Genomic DNA, 12,851 nt, shown 5'->3' with positions numbered 1-12,851 from the left:
GAAATACCTGGAACTCTAAGCTGTAGAAACTCTGCAACCTGCCTAAAACAACAATTAGGGTGAGAAATTACTATTTGTAGCCAGTTTCCTTAGTGAATTAATCTTAGGTTGCATGTTTATTTTGCTCAGTAATCTGCTTTGTTCTTTTGCTATCCCCTTTAATCACTTAAAATTCATCTTCTGTAGTTAATAAACTTGTTTTGTTTTCTAAAACCCAGTTTCTGCAATTCGTAACTGGGGGCACAAAGAGCTGTGCATATCTTCCTCCACATTGAGGGAAGGGGCGATTTTCACGAGTCTATGCTATATAGATCTCTACACGGTGCAAGACAATATAATTTTGGGTTTACACTGTGTGCACAGGAGAGCTTGGCAATCCCCTAGCTGAGTCCTTGATTGCAGACTCTGTGTGATTCTACAGTTGGGTGTGTCCCAACTTGTGTGGGTGCTGGAAAGGGGCTTGAGAGCCTGTAACAGCAGCACAGAGTAAGGGGAGCCCACACTGGTGGGACAGGCAGGCTAAGTGGGACCCCAGCAAATCCGGTGGCAACCCAAAAGGGGCGTCCAACCCATCACAGTATGCTCTAAAGTTTTATGTTTTGTTTGAGTGCAGTTATATAACAAAAAAAAAAAATCTACATTTGTAAATTACACCTTCACGACAAAGAGATTGCACTATATTCTTGTATGAGGTGAATTGAAAAATACTATTTCTTTTGATTATCATTTTTATAGTGCAAATATTTGTAATCAAAAATAATATAAAGTGAGCACTGTATGCTTTGTATTCTGTGTTGTAATAGAAATCAACATATTTGAACATGTAGAAAAACATCCAAAATATTTAATAAATTTCAACTGGTATTGTTTAATAGTGCAATTAATCATGAATCATTTTTTTTAATTGTGATTAATTTTTTTTAGTTAATCGCATGAGTTAACTGTGATCAGTTGACAGCCCTAATTCATACACATACACACGTATATACACTATACACATGCACACTGGCCAAGATTTATCACATGCTTTTCCATTTTGTCACCTGAATATCATCTCCACAAATGTATGGCCTCATTCTCCTATCATCCTATCCTATCATTCCTATCACTGAATTTACACTCACTTGACTCCAGTGACCTCAGTTACTCTTGATTTACACCAATATAGTAATCAAGCCATGGTATACATGTGTAATATATAGCTCAAAGATTTTTTCTAAATTGAGGCCTAAAGTTAAGCTGTTAAATACATACTTGGGCACCTGAATTAGTAGTCTGGTTTTCAAAATGCTGAGACCCCCAACAGCTCCCACTGACTTCAAACAATTGGTAGGGGAGATTTCCAGCTTCTCAATGGGACACATTGAACTCACTGATGGCTCTGGAAGGGCCTAAGATAAAGCATTTTAAAGTTGTGACATTTTCATGAGTAGTGCAGGCTCTTTTAGGTTATTTGTGTAGTTCCCAGGGAGATGGAATAGTAGGTAGAGTGCAGATAAGGCAGAAAAAGGGCATTATAGATTAATCAATCACATGGTTAATTTATCTCATGGTTATCGGCACTGCGTATGTAAGAAATAGATGCAGAAGATGCATTTTAAAATCACAAAGATAATCCTTTGAATAGTGTGGCAAATTGCCGGTACGATTATGATGGGTCCTGCGCTTCCTCTTCTTGGCGGGCGGGGGGGATTCACAGCACAGTCTTCTGCCCCTGAACTAGGGTATCTACTGTCCCACTAGTAACCCAGAGAAGGGTAGTAGAAAGGGTGGGACCCGGGCCCGCCCTCTACTCCAGATCCCAGCCCAGGGAGCCTAGGGATAGTGGTAAACCATTTGAACTAGGGCTTCCTTCCCCTGGGCTACTTCCCTCTCCTGCTCTTCAGCTTATGGGGCTTCCTGCCCTCTCTCTCTGCACAAGCTGGGTGTCTATTTACCTAGGGTCTTGGTCTTTGAGCCAGCCACAGCACTTCTCCAAACTCTTCTCTGCTCCAACTCCTTCCCCTGGCTGATTGAAGCAGGGGGTTTTATCAGGTGACTAGCTTCAGGTGCTCTAATTGGCTTCAGGTGCTTTTAATTCATCTATAGAAACCTTTCTTCCCTCTACAGAGAATAAGACTTATCCTCATCCTGGGACTTACATATCTCTCCTATATCACTCTCCTGCTGCCTTCTGGCCATGCTGTATCACAAAATATTTTTGTCTTCTCAGCATCTCATGGACTCTCTCTCCTTTCTCTTTAACCGCCAGATTAGAAAGTGCGTGAGGACTCTCTACTGAATGTGGACATGGGGGCACTTTTGCAGTTGGCACTTAGATGATATGCCACAATCCTCCAGTTAGAAATACTAAGCTGAAATAATGATCAGTGAAAAAATTATGTGCCTTTCTTTGAGCTATTCAACAGGATCATCACCTAAAATATCCTGCAAGCTGAAAGCAATCAAGTTTCACAGGGGAATGGAAAGGGAAGTTTGAGTTCTGCAAAGAACCAAGTTCCCTTCCCATATGTCACTATGACAACTCCAGGGTACTTTTTAAAGTTGGTTTTTTGTTTGTTTGTTTGCACCTGTTCAGCCTTACACAACAGAAGATTCTCACTCAATTAATTTTATTTCATAGCAGTTTGTAGTTTATCTACCATGCTTCCTATAGGCCTCTCAGGGAGCACATGGTCAAATCACTACTACTTTGGTAAGGCAAAAGCTACCAAACAAATCTTGTTCAGTTTATAAATGACTAAAAGAGTTTAAAAAGTTTTTAAAAGATTTCTGTAAACTTAGGGCTGGTTTTTGCATGCTTTAAAGTGGTGTCTGCATGATTCTGAGTGCTCTCAGCCCTGGCTGGTATTCATCACCTCTCAGGATCAGACCCTGACAGTAAATTTGATAATAATGTAAGATGTTTTTTTACAAAATTAGAAATTAACCTAGAGTTCAAAGAAAGTCTATTTGGCTGCAAGGCCTGACTTCAGAGCTCTTTATTCCTCCTGAAGCACTGATAACATCCCTGGAAGCTACTGTACACAGAGCAGTAAGGTGCCTTCCTATAGAAATTAATAAAACCAGCAATTGTGCAGGAGGATACAGAGTGCAGAACTGAGGTCTAGAGCTGGGCAAACACTACAAAGTTCAGTCATGACAACAACATGAACCTCATCCTGCAGGTTCCATGCACAAGGGTTATATGTTTGGAGGTTCAGGTTGTAAAATCCACATAATCATAGAATCATAGAAGTGTTGGACTGGAAGGGACATCGACAGGTCCTCCAGTCCAGTCCTTGCACCGAGGCAAGACTAAGTATTATCACCATCCCTAACAGGTGTTAAATTATTCTTTAAAATCTCCAATGACAGAGATTTTACAACCTCCCTAGGTAATCTCCAAGGCTTCCATGCAATTCTGGCCTCTTCCAACCAGTCTTGGGAAAAAAACATCTCTTTTGGCTTATCTTTTGATGCCTGCTCTGGAGACACAGTACCCTGAGAACCCCAGGAGCTGTCTAGCAGCCATATATTACAGATTATGAAGGTCTGCTTCCCTAGTGTGCATTTGCTAGGGTTCTCTCAAGGGTCCCAAGAGATGATGTTTAGTGATTATGACTAGAGCTAGTCGAAACATTTTTGACAAAATGAAATTTCATTGAAATATGTCATTTCGCTGAAGTTGCAGTGTTTTGTGGAGATGTGCTGGTTTCTTCAGGAAAATCAAGAGAGAGACCCAAATTGAAAGCCTCAGGTTGTTGAACCAAAACCAGACATTATGAAACAATTCCATCTCACAAACATGTTCTTAAGGTTTTGATTACTTTCCAATGTGGAATGGAAACAATTTTTGAAACCTCAAATGTTATGTAACAGAATTATCATCTTCCAGACAGCTCTGAATAGTACGCTATCTGTTGTTGTATCAGTAGAGCCAAAGGCAGCAGCAGGAAAGGGAAGGTGTCCCTATCCAACCTCCCCAAAGACCTTTCATTTGGAGGAGGACACTGAATTTTACATATTAGCCATCAGAGACCCTACAGGGATGAGTGACCAACCACTCTCAGTATAGGGAAGCAGGTCACTGGGATTGGGAAGGCCACCTCTGTTTGTTAATAAGACAAGTAGACATGGCACATGTGGAATAAGGAGGAGCATGGAAAAGAACAAAGGCTAAATTGTGCAAACAACAGCAGGCCAGGTTCAGGGTATATTCCCAAACCTGGACTGAAATACATGGATAGCAACAGAGCCCTGACTCAACTCTTCATTTTTACGATAATTTTTCACTTTCAATTATCAGATTTTACCAATGAATATGGAAATGATTCTCAATTATTTTGTATTAAAATGTATAGAACTTTTCAATTATATATATATAAAACTCCTCACACTTAAATAGCGTTAAGGTTGCAAAGTCAAGCGCTCAACAGTAAGGTAAAATAAAAATTAAGGTTGCCTGTTCAACCTTAATCCAGACCCTTTCTGCATCTGCATTATGATCCGATCTGTAATTACATTATAACACTATTTTTTCCACAGGACCCCAGCCTCATTCAGTACACAGTGAAGGACACTGTTGTCTATAGGATCTCTGTTTTATTTGTTGAAGAAGTTGGAAGGTGGGTAGTAAATGCTGCAGGGAATTGAAGTAAGCTAAAAGTCTTGTGGTTAAGGCATTTCACAGCTACAATTAAGGTAAATGGGAGCTGTGCTTTGAACAAGTAAATATTACAAAATGCTACATTCTCTGAAAAATCAGCTTTGGCATCTGAAATTGGGTACCCAACGTTAGTGTACATTGTTGACATTTTCTACCCCCTCACCTCACAGGGGTGCTGTGAAAATAAATTTATGTCTGTCCCTCTCCCTCTCTGCTTCTTTCCACCCCCGCATCCCCCTGGCTTCTTTCCCTCTCCATTTCCTCCCCTCCTTTCTCCTATTGACCCCACAGGCCCCAGCTACTGACTGTGTCCCCCACAGAATCTATCCACCCCACACCCCTGGTTTCTCTACACTCCTCCTCCTCTGACTTTTCCAACTCCCTCTCTCCCTTCTCCTAATTCCTCACTTCTCTGCATTTCAATCAGGATGCTGCCACCTTATCCTTCATGATCCCTGGGCTCCAGCAGATGGAGCACTGTAAAAGCCAGTCTCTCTGCTCTCTATTTCTATGTCTGGTGCCATGGCAGCCCCAACAGCCAGGAGAAGCAATTTCAAAGCAAGTCCTACTCAGCCCCTGCACTCCTAGAATGGACCATGCTACGCGCTGATGGAATTTTAAGAGAATTTAGCTTTCAAACTCCAACAAGTTTCTACTGAGCATGTGGAAACTGATATGGAAAAAGTCATCCTGAATGGTTAAAGTTTGGCAAAGGGTTATAAGCAACTGAAAACAAAGTCATATAATGGCAGAATTGCCAACCTAACGTGTTCAAAAATCATGAGCCAGACCCGAAAAATAATGAGATTGCTCTGCCATTTGATTTTTGAACTCTTTCCCTCCATCCCCAAATTCTGTGTAGCAATTTAACAGTGTTACCAACTCTCCCAAATTTAAATAGTAATGTGATTTTGGCCCCTTTTGGGAGCTGTGGATGGGGGACCCAAATCATAGAATATTAGGGTTGGAAGAGACCTCAGGAGGTCATCTAGTCCAATCCCCTGCTCAAAGCAGGACCAACAGCAACTAAATCATCCCAGCCAGGGTTTTGTGAAGTCAGGTCTTAAAAACCTCTAAGAATGGAGATTCCACCACCTACTAGGTAACCCATTCCACTGCTTCGCCACCCTCCTAGTGAAATAGTGTTTCCTAATATCCAACCTAGACCGCCCCCCACTGCAATTTGAGACCATTGCTTCTTGTTCTGTCATCTGCCACCACTGAGAACAGCCTAGCTCCAACCTCTTTGGAACGCCCCTTCATGTAATTGAAGGCTGCTATTAAATCCCCCCCTCACTCCTCTCTTCTGCAGACTAAATAACCCCAGTTCCCTCAGTCTCTCCTCATAAGTCATGGCCTTCTTGGCAACAATGGCACACTGCTGACTCATCTCCAGTTTCTCGTCCACTGTAATCCCCAGGTTCTTTTTGTGCAGAAATGCTGCTTAGCCAGTCGGTCCCCAGCCTGTAGCGGTACATGGGATTCTTCCTTACAAAGTGCAGAACTCTGCTCTTGTCCTTGTTGAAACTCATCAGATTTCTTTTGGCCCAATCCTCCAATTTGTCTAGGTCACTCTATTCCTCCCCTCCAGCGTATCTACCTCTCCCCCCAGCTTAATGTCATCTGCGAACTTGCTGAGGGTGCAATCAATCCAATCATCCAGATCATTAAAAAGATGTTAAACAAAACCATCCCAAGGACCAACCCTTAGGGCACACTGCTTGATATTGGCTGCCAACTAGATATCAAGCCGTTGATCACTACTCACTGAGCCAGACAATCTAGCCATCTTTCTATCCACCTTATAGTCCATTCATCCAGCCCATACTTCTTTAACTTGCTGGCAAGAATACTGTGGGAGTATCAAAAGCTTTGCTATAGTCAAGGAATAACATGTCCACTGCTTTCCCCATATCCACAGAGCCAGTTATCTCATCATAGAAGGCAATCAAGTTGGTCAGGCATGACTTGCTCTTGGTGAATCCATGTTTACTGTTCCTGATTACCTTCCTCTCCTCCAAGTGCTTCAAAATGGAGTCCTTGAGGACCTGCTCCATGATTTTGCCAGGGACTGAAGTGATGCTGACTGGTCTGTAGTTCCCAGGGTTGTCTTTTTTTCCCCTTTTTTAAATATGGGCACTATATTTGCCTTTTTCCAGTAGTCCTCCCCTGATCACCATGAATTTTCGAAGATAATGACCAGTGGCTCTGCAATCACATCAGCCAACTCCCTCAGCACCCTTGGATGCATTAGATCTGGACCCATGGACTTGTCCATATCCCACTTTTCTAAATAGTCCTTAACCTGTTCTTTCACCACTGAGGGCTGCTCACCTACTCCCCATACTGTGCTGCCCAGTGTAGCAACCTGGAAGCTGACCTTGTCTGTGAAGACCAAGGCAAAAAAAGGATTGAGTACTTCAGCATTTTCCACATCTTCTGTCACTAGGTTACCTCTCCCATTCAGTAAGGATCCCACACTTTCCCTGACCTTCTTCTTGTTGCTAACATACCTGTAGAAACCCTTCTTTTTACCCTTCCCATCCCTTGCTAGCTGCAACTCCAGTTGTGCCTTGGCCTTCCTGATTACACCCCTGCATGCTCTAGCAATATTTTTATACTCCTCCCTAGTCATCTGTCCAAATTCCCACTTCTTGTGGAATGAGATCAAATTATAAAGTTGTATATAAAATGCTGCCTGATAGAAGTTTGCAGCTTATCCTCAAGCACAAAATATCTAAATAATTAATTCTGTTCTTCCCCCACAACTGTCTGTTCCCCAGCCCAGCAATGAATTATTAACCCCCCAACTCCCACCTAAATTTTAGCCTGCCAGTCCCACATCTGTCCCTTGTCTCTCATAAAATCATAGAAATGTAAGACTGGAAAGGAGCTCAAGAGATATAGCCCAGTCCCCTGCCCTGAGGCAGGATTAAGCATTATCTAGACCAGTGTTTTTCAACCTTTTTGATACCAGGAACCTGCTTGTTGCCTTCCTAAACTATGTCCGGGAGATCTCAGGCACCAGCACCAGTCCATGGATTGGTTGTTGAGAAACACTGATCAAGGCCATCTCTGACAGCAGTTTGTCTAACCTGTTCTTTAAAACTTCCAGTGATGGAGATTCCACAACTACCCTGGGTAATTTGTTACAGTGCTTTATTACACTTACAGTTAGGGAGTTTTTCCTAATATCTAATCTAAAACTTCCTTGCTGCAATTTAAGCCCATTGTTTCTTGTCCTATCCTGAGTAGATAAGGAGAACAATTTATCACCCTCCTCTTTATAAGAACCTTATACATATGTGAAGACTAGTTTCAGAGTGGTAGCCATGTTAGTCTGTATCAGCAAAAACAACGAGGACTCCTTGTGGCCCCATAGAGACTAACACATTTACTTGGGCATAAGCTTTCATGGGATAAAATGAAGTGCACATCTGATGAAGTGGGCATCTGATGAAATGGATTTTATAAAGTGGGTTTTAGGCCACAAAAGCTTATGCCCAAATAAATGTGTTAGTCTCTAAGGTGCCACAAGGACTCCTCGTTTATATTTGAAGACAGTTATCATGTCCCCTCTCAGTCTTCTGTGCTCCAGACTAAACAAATCCAGTTTTTTCAGTCTTTTCTTGTAGGTCATATTTTTTTAAATCTTTAATCATTTTTGTTGCTCTCCTCTGGACATTCTCCAGTCTGTCCAGATCTTTCGCAAAGTGTGGTGCCCAGAACTGGACATAATACTCTAACTGAGGCCTTATCAGTGTGGAGTAGAGTAGAAAAATTACTTCTTGTGTCTTGTTTACAATACACCTATTAATATAGCCTAGAATGATGTTTGCTTGTTTTGCAACAGTACACCTGTACCCCGATATAACGTGATCCTCAGGAACCAAAAAATCTTACCATCTTATAGGTGAGACCGCATTATATCGGAGTAGAGAGAGGAACCACTCCCCGCCCCTGCTCACCTCTGCTCTGCCTCCGCCTCTGAGAGCACCACCGCCATTCCGCTTCTCCCTCCCTTCCAGCCTTGCTACGCCAATCAGCTGTTTGGCACGGGAAGCCTGGAGGAAGGAAGGAAGGAAGGAGGAAGGAAGGAGGCGGGGAAGAAGCGGAGCAGTGGCAGTGTGCTCAGGGGAGGAGGCAGAGGCAGAGTGGAGGTGAGCTGGAGCGGGGAGCGGTTCCTCTGCACCCTTCCCCCCACTGGTTACTTGCTGTGGCCCTTCCCGCACCCCCCCGCCTCAGCTCACCTCTGCTCCACCTCCGTCTCCTCCCCTGAGCATGCCACCGCTGCTCTGCTTCTACTCCCTCCCTCTCTTCCTCCAAGGCTTCCGCGAATCTGCTGTTTGGTGTGGCAAGCCTGGGAGGGAGAGGGAAAAGCGGAGCAGTGGCACGCTCGTGGGACGAGGAGGAGGCAGAGCGGAGGTGAGCTGGGGCAGGAGGGCTGCAGCAAGTAAGGGGGGGGCGCAGAGGAACCACTGCAGTAACATGAATTTGGATATAACAAGGTAAAGCAGCCCCACTCCCCTCAGACCACATCATATCAAGGTAGAGGTGTATTACATTGTGAAGACATATTTCATTTGTGATCCATTATCACCCCCAGATCCTCTTCTGCAGTACTCATTTCTAGGAAGTCATTTCCCACTTTGCATTTATGAGACTGATTATTACTTCCTATGTGTAGTAATTTGCATTTGGCCACATTGAATTCCATCCTATTTATTTCAGATCATTTCTCAAGTTTGTCAAGATCATTTTGGATTCAAATCCTGTCCCAAAAAATACTCAACAACTCCCAACTTGGTATCAACTGCAAACATTGTAAGGGTACTCTCTATGCCATTATCCAAACAATTTATGAAGATATTGAATGGAACCAGATCCAGGACAGATCCCTAAGGGATCCCACTCAATATGCCCTTCCAGCTCCACTGTGAACCATTGATAATTACTATCTGAGAATGGTTTTCCAACCAGTTATGTACCCACCTCATAATAGGTTAATCTAGGCTATATTTCTCTAATTTGCTAACAAGAAGGTCATGCGAGACAGTATCAAAAGCTTTCTAAAGTTGAGACATATCACATTTATTGCTTCTCCCCTATCCGCAAAGCTTATTACCCCATCAAAGAAGCATATTAGGTTGGTTTGACATGATTTGTTCATGACAAATCCATCTTGTCTGTTAGTTATTATCTTTTTATCTTCTAAGTGCTCAAAAATTGATTGTGTGATTATTTGCTACATTATCTTTCCGGATACCAACATTAGACTCACTGGTCTAGAATTCCCTGGGTTGTCTTGATTCTCCTTTTTATGGATAGGTACCATATTTGCCCTTTTCCACTACTCTGGGATCTCTCCCGTCCTCCATGAGTTCTCAAATATAATCATTAGTGGATCAGAGATCTCACCAGCTAGTTCCTTAAGTATTCTAGGGGTGTATTTCATCAGGCTCTGCTGACTTGAAGACATTTAACTTGTCTAAATAATTCTTAACTTGTTCTTTCCCCACTATAGCCTCAGATCCTCGCCAATTTACACCAATGTTCACTATGTCAGTTTTCCAATTACTGCTATTCTTCTTGGTGAAAACTGAAACGAAAAAAGGCATTTAACTCCTCAGCCATCTGCATTTTCTGTTATTGTCTTTCCCTCCTCATTGAGTAATGAGCCTACTCTGTCTTTGGTATTTCTTCCAATGTATTTGCAAAATGTTTTCTTGTTACCCTTTATGTCCCTAGCTAGTTTAAGCACATTTAGTGCTAGTTAAGCACCAACTTTGACCCTACATGTTTGTGGGTTTTTTTCATATTCATCTTTCATAATTTGACCTAGTTCTTACTTTTTGCATGACTTTTTTTGAGTTTGAAGTCACAGAAGATCTTCTTGTTAAGCCAGGATGGTCTCATACCATACTTTCCTATGCACTGGGATAGTTTGCTTTTGTGCCCTAAATGATGTCTCTTTAAAAAACTGCCAGCTCTCCTGAACTCTTTTTTCCCTTAGCCTTGCTCAGTGCACTTTTGTTCTTCTTGCAGCTCCCAGGATACTTCACACCCAGCCCACCTGGCCTGGGGGACAGTTGCAGGAAAGTCCTTTTCTCCTTCTTCCCAAGCTTGCCCTGGTGTCTCAGGAATGGAGCTGGGTATGGAGGGGAGGGTGGGAGAAGCAGAGACCAGACTGACCGATTATTCACAGGAGGAGAGGGGGGACAAAAGAGTGGAGCCCCGTAAGCTGTTCAGTGCTTTCTACTACCTCATGCCTCCTTCCCTTCTGTCAGAATGGTGTCAGCTGCTCCCGCTCCTACTCTCCTATCCAAAAACTCCTTTCACTCTGAGAGGAGAACAGAGAGATCTGTTGGCCTCCTGCAGCAGCCCTGATTGGCTCTTCTTGCCCAAGAGGTAGGTAAGTAGAGAATACAGACAATCAGATGGAGTTTGCCCCCTGGTAGGGCTGGAAATCACTTGAAAGCTGGGCCTTCTGGAGATGATGCAAGACTGGGACTAAAATTGTGTCACAAGCTATGAATTCACAAGAGTTGGCAACTATATAATGGGAAGGCTCAGGTAACCTTATGTACAAGCGGTGCTACCAGCTCCACTTGTAATATAGCTAGATTCTGATACACTCACTCACACTGAGTAGTACTTTACTCCTTGTATAGTCCCATTGAATAAGCTACAATTTGATGTTAAAATTAATTTCTTTGAATCACAGTTCACCTTCAAATACTGGATCTCAGAATCATTTATTCTATATCTTACCAGAATAAATATATTACATCAGATGTTGACAATAATTTATAATAATAATCATTTATGAAAATTCATCATTTGATTCATTACACTTAGCAACTATACAAATAATAAAGCCTGTCAAAAGCAACTTTCTCTTCAACACACAAAGATTAATTGTTCCAAACTTTCCAAAAGCGATTTCTATAACAAATTTTGTTTTTCCAAAACAGGGTCATTGGTCCCAATATATCAAAGTAAAAACTGGTATTTTAGTAGATATAGGCCTTTTATAAAAGAGGTGCACATATCTTTTTGGTTGTTGGAAATAATTTGAAGAATACAGTATGATAGTGCAATCTAGTGTCTCTTAGTAACCTGTTCCCCATATCCACATGTACAAGCTTCTTGGGACGCTCTGTAACTTGCTAACCTAAAGGACAAATTTTAAATCAATCAATAAATAATAAAGATCATATGGTATTATTAGCATAATTACTTTAGACAACAAATATTTAAAATTAAATTCAGATGGTGATGAAAGTCAATAAGCTAACTGTAAAACTTGTTGTCCTGAAGGGCTGCTATTTTTTTCCTGGGGCAGTCATTTTGTTAAGAATTACAATAAAGGCTGAGGTAAGTCGTAAGCCTAATGAGCAGGAGGTTTTAATAGCACTTGCCTCATGAATCCAGAAAGTAAGTAATCAAGAAAACAATTCTGCAAACAAAGCAGGGGCTCAACCCAGTAAATCATGTTGAGTGCTGACAACTCTGCTAGCTCTGATCCTGTCATGGCAAACACTACTTCTATACTGAAAAGGCAATGCAACCAGCATCCTCCCTACTGCAGGGTGAAAGGGAGAGTAAGACCTGGTTAACATGTATTCTGATTTATCCATATGTCACTCTCAGCCCTGTAATGATTGCAGTGATAACCAAAAGGACAGAAAGTGCAGTATTTACAGAAGGTATGCTCATCCATTTTGTGTTTTAATTACAAATGAAAATGAGAGATCTAATGCTGTTAGCACCTTCAATTACACATTCAGAGGAGAACTGTGAGGAAAGTTTGTATTGTATTAGCCTGTCTGAGATGTATTTCATCTCGTTTCTGCTCCCTGCCTCTGTCTATTTAATTCAGAATTAGAGCTGTCCTATAAGATCTCCCAGACAGCGTGGCAGAAACCAACTGCACCATACATGACAGATTTTAAGAACAGCAGAGGTATTCTGGAGACCTGACACTGACTGATGGGAATGCAGCAGTGTTCACCCTGCGGCTGAGGATGGTGAGATACATATTCTGCTGGTTTAATAGTTTGTGGCATCACTAAGTGCCCATGCTGAGTAGCAGTGGAAAGCTTTTATTTTATTATATTTTTAAACTGTGTGAGTCAGTTCAGAGCTCATGAAAGAGAGAGACAGACTGCACTAAAAAGAGTATAGTATAGTATAGTGAGGT

The 12,851-nt window shown here is 42.0% G+C and overlaps 1 protein-coding gene across 2 annotated transcripts in view; it reads right to left on the bottom strand.

Annotated features, from left to right (window-relative positions):
- The window catches only part of SEMA5A (semaphorin 5A), a 627,428-nt gene that overhangs the window by 412,507 nt on the left and 202,070 nt on the right, over window positions 1–12,851 (bottom strand). The window lies entirely within an intron of this gene.

This window comes from Dermochelys coriacea, chromosome 2 (genome assembly GCF_009764565.3).
Source record: "Dermochelys coriacea isolate rDerCor1 chromosome 2, rDerCor1.pri.v4, whole genome shotgun sequence".
Taxonomy (NCBI): Eukaryota; Metazoa; Chordata; order Testudines; family Dermochelyidae; genus Dermochelys; species Dermochelys coriacea.
This window is presented reverse-complemented; position numbering and strand designations above follow the sequence as displayed.